Below are 4,825 nucleotides of genomic sequence, written 5' to 3' on the forward strand. Positions count from 1 at the left end.
CCTATCCTATCATGTTTTTGTTCCATAACTTTAAACGTTAAACCTTCGGGAGAAACAGTTCTAAACCAATGCCTATGTAGTATAGACATTCTAATATTCCTACCCTGCTTGGTACCATATAATTTTATTGTTCCTACCTTGCTTAGTAAGCTATAAAATTTAGATAACGGGACTCTATTTACGAATCAAACAATCTGATTTTAATTTTTAGATGTGTGATTAATGGTTTTGCGTTCTACTACACTGTACTCATACCTGTCTCCATTATCATGCTTATCAATATCGTTACACTTCTAGTCATTATAATAACATTGAACAAAAGCTCGAAGAAGGTGGGTAACAAAGCTATGAAAATCAAAAAACGAATTCGAATAGTTTTCATCTTGTCAGTACTGTTTGGATTGAGTTGGGTGTTTGGACTTTTTGTTATAAACAATAACATCATGGTATTCAAATATATATTTTGCATTCTGTGCAGCTTTCAAGGATTGTACATCTTCGTATTTTATGGAATTTATGACCAATTGACGTTGTATTGTTGGATGGAGCTATGCAAGGGCAACAGTATTAGTGAAATTAAGAGGAATATACTGAGGAAAAGACACATGATTTCTCATCCAAAGAAACGAACTGCGCAATTGTAATTTTTGTATTGTAACTCCTACATTTATTTGAGAATTTTTACGTATTTATGTGACAAAAAGGGACTTTTTTGTGTCAAATGTATAGATGCATTGTTGTTGTGGTGGTGTGGCTGCTGTGAGCTGAAGCAGTAAAAAAATTAATGTTATAACAAAAATATAAAAATAAACCTCAGTATAAATATGTTAAAGGAGAGGCGAACAAAATATTATTTTGTGGCAGCCACAAATTAAATTTAAAGCAAGAGAAAAAAAATTACATAGATTTCTAAATCCTTAACTCCACTAAGATAACTACTATAATAACAAATAAATGATTTTATATCTCAACCAAGTATCCATGTATCTTACAAACATTTTTACAGAACTCTCGCAGCTGTATTGGATGGAAATAAGTTGGTTTTTGATGTATTTACAAGTCAACATAATAAGATCTCTGTCTCAAGATAACCAAAAATATTTTACGTAATATAGTATTAACAGCATTTATAACCTTCGTTTAAACTTTTTGGACTTTAGAATTATCCGTCATGATCAACAACCAATTTTTTTCTTTCTCTGCAACATACTACCGTTCCGAACGACGAAATTGGTTATGGTGAGATGATGCCAATCTATAAATATACCGAACGGAAACATCCAACTACAAATCGAACGTCTTTAATTCATCTTTAATTACGAATCTTCACTTTCTTATCTTTTCAGTAGTATGAAAGTAATGTTAATTTTAGTATGAAATGTTCAGTGGTATAAAACAATAAAAACATCTATATTATAATACCTGTATACGTCTGTCTGTAATGCAAAATGGTAGCTTAGCTGCGCAAGTAGCGAGACGCACGCAATGCGGTATAAAAAGAACGAGTGAACCCGTGAATTTTTCTACGGGCTAACGACTATGTTCATTACATGCTATTCAACATTTTTGCTATTTTGATCTGTAACTTTTCTTCTTAAATTATTTAGTGTGTATTGACCGTGGCTGTCATAATGCAGAGAAAGATATTCCATTCTTTTTTAATTTGGCCATCTGTTTTGCGCATGTGTAAACATACTTAATTATAAATAATTCAACACTCACAAAGATGATTTAACTTTTGAATCTACTGTGTTGTCGTTATGCAAATTTTTATTTAAAAAATTCACTATTTGTTATGTGATAAACGTCAAGTTTTTATTACTCTACAAGTATTCTAAATATCAATACATTTCCAGTCCTAAAGGGAACTGTGTGGACGCCGACATGGAGAACTAGGCGTTTGTAGCAAAACGTTGATAGCCCCAACTTGGATTGTTCGTGATCATTCTTGGGTCATGTACTCGGAAGCCTGTATTTTTGTCTAGGTTCCCTTTTAACACGTATATGTATCAGTCCCAAGGCATAGAATTCTGTCTTTTCGACATACTTTTGTACGAGAACTTTGTGCTATCTTTTCATTCTACGAAGAAGCACTTGGCTGCCAGTGCAATCATTTAAGACCCTATAAATTCCAGTTTTTTCACATCTTTGTTATACTCTTCGGGACATACTACATCTCAAAGCTCTTCCCCAGAAATTGCAAAATACGGAAAATCCGCATTCATGTATGCGTATACTCGAAATCTCTCCGACCTACGTACTAAGCATGTGTAGCTTCACGAGCTGGTACACTGCCATTCCACACTGGTAAGCTGGATTAGTATTCACCTTGTATTTACCCTCTCGAATCTCATAAGCATCGCCTATCTCCTCGAGGTCTTGAAGAAGTGGAAATCGCATGGCTTGATCTACCTTCTTTTTGTCGCGAGTAAGGTCGTAGTGACATGTCTTGCCAAATCCTCCATCATCTTACCCTAGAAAAAATTTTCGTTTATCTTTGCTGTATCTCCAGTTATCCGCTTGTCAGGGTCTGCAACTGCCTGTCTTCGAACGTGAGCAATCTCCTTAGGAAACCAGGCAAACGTTTTACCGCGCTGGTGCTTTATGTACTGGCGAAAGGCTGTCACTGTCCACCCATGATCCAGGTACCATTTATGTAGTTTCATCAATCCAAAGAGCTTACAGGTACCAAGAACACGCTTTTGCTCTTTCGCTTCCAGGTACTCATGCTTATACTCAGGGATTTGAGCGCCGGGTATCTCGTTTATGCATCTTCGGAGGTACTTCGATGTTTACTTGCGCAAAGCCAAACAGCCTTCCGTCTTGTACACCTTGCTTTAGTATCTCGAGGCTATCGCTTGCTAATGGTGTAGAGATCTTGATCAGCTTCTCCTTACCACATGCAGAGTCATGCACTATGGTGCTGGGGTACAGCATGTTGGCGTTTAAACCCAAGACTGTTTTGCATAAGGCAGGGTTCTTATATATAATCCCTGTGACATCATACTCGTGGTGTTTACAGAACAGAATTGCAGGATTGCGAACCATCCCCGTTTTCAGTACCTGGTAGGCTTCTTTCTTCGTGCATAACGAGCAGGCTTTTGCTCCTTTCTACAATCCTTACACGTCTTGTTGAAGCAAGAATCCTTACACTAGTATTTACAGGGTTTTCCTGGTGCGTAGAGCACTACCTTTGGGTTAAGCCATAGACTCTTGTGCAACACACACCGCATCAACACCCCTGGTATACTCAAGGCGCCTTTCAGGATGTCTATATCATCCTCACAATACTGAATCCTTGTCTTGTCGACCACTTTGATAAACGACTCTACGTCCACCATGCTGTACTGCCTAAACCAGTGACACAGCCACGCTCGTATAACTCTGCACAGAAGCTTTCGAACTATTCAGGAATAGGGTATTTTTAGCGCTTAGCCTGCTATAGAATTGTTCGTGTGCAACAAGTCCGACGTGAGTTAGCTTGTCGTAGCTTGACAACCACTGGTATTGGAACATGAGCTTACACTCTAGTGACTTTCACTATCTGTCGTAACTCATCTCTAGAACGAGGGTGATTACAAAGAACTTAAATTGTAATGTTGTCAGAGCATATAGTCGCTGTCCTCCTTCACTAATCATTTTTTGATCGAAAATCAATTTGGTCGATTTAGTCACTTAACCATGTTGACATCGCACTGGCGACCCCAGTTTTGAATGGGAGCATATCGAAGTTTTGAGGTCTTGGGGAAATTTTCTCTATTTCTTTAAAATTAGGGCCTGTCTCTTATCCAATTTCTCTACAAAGCCTTCAACTAAAACCTTGGGATTTTTGTGCGCTAGGAACATTAAGTAACCAATTTAAAGCATCGTGAATCCCAACACTTACTGTTACATGCTCCGATACATACGTGAAGTCTGTTGATTCATTGGGCTCAGAAAAGCCTCAAAGTCAAAGACGATGTAGTAGGGCATGCCGTAAACTCTTTCTCAAAATACTGCTTCAACTTGGGTGGATCATCACGTTCCTACAAAGTGACATGGTTATATCCTATCTTTCGCATAGCTTTCAACTTCTTCTCAGTCTTCTCATAAAGGTACGTGTTCTCTTCTTGCTGAGAGTGGCACCCATGCCATTTGCAACCATGGTACTCGTACACGGTCTTCGTGATAGGCTCATACCCTTCTACTTTGAGTTCCTTTTTTCCTTTCCGTATGACACGCTCTCCACCATTCCCGCGGAGTGGGTAATGTATGTGTCTTACTGTTTCCATTAGCATGTACTCGATCCATTGCGTCGTCTTGTGGCCGCTGCACTCGTACTTCTTGTGCCGCGTTAGATGGTATGCTGGAATAAAGAGCTGGCCACATGCATCGCACTTCAGCTTTTTTGTCAGATCTTAAAAACAGTGTCCGTCTAGCGTCCAAAAGATCCTCTGTACCATGCTTTTCGCGCTGATTTCTATTTCCATAGTAGTGTACGGCAAGACATCTCCAAACACAAGATGTTAATCCTTTTATCTCCCCCTTGTTAAAACTGTAGATAGACCTCTTCTTCCGTAGCCAGTCTGGAAGAGGTCCGCACCCCAGCAGTGGCTTCTTTGTCGCGATGAACTTTATCTGCACATGACTCTGTTGTATTTGTTTTGTATGTTCTCGGTGTCGTAGTAGGTTCTTTGGTTTTTTTGCTTTGCCTCGTCGTGGAACGTCGTCCCTGCTAAAATCTGTTCCTTTCCTATGTTTTAATAACTGTATTTACCATTTTTTCGAAATACTTTCATTGAAAAAATGTGTGTACTATGTGTCTTCACTAAGGGTCCCGGGATCC

This window comes from Hydractinia symbiolongicarpus, chromosome 13 (assembly GCF_029227915.1).
Source record: "Hydractinia symbiolongicarpus strain clone_291-10 chromosome 13, HSymV2.1, whole genome shotgun sequence".
Lineage (NCBI taxonomy): Eukaryota > Metazoa > Cnidaria > Hydrozoa > Anthoathecata > Hydractiniidae > Hydractinia > Hydractinia symbiolongicarpus.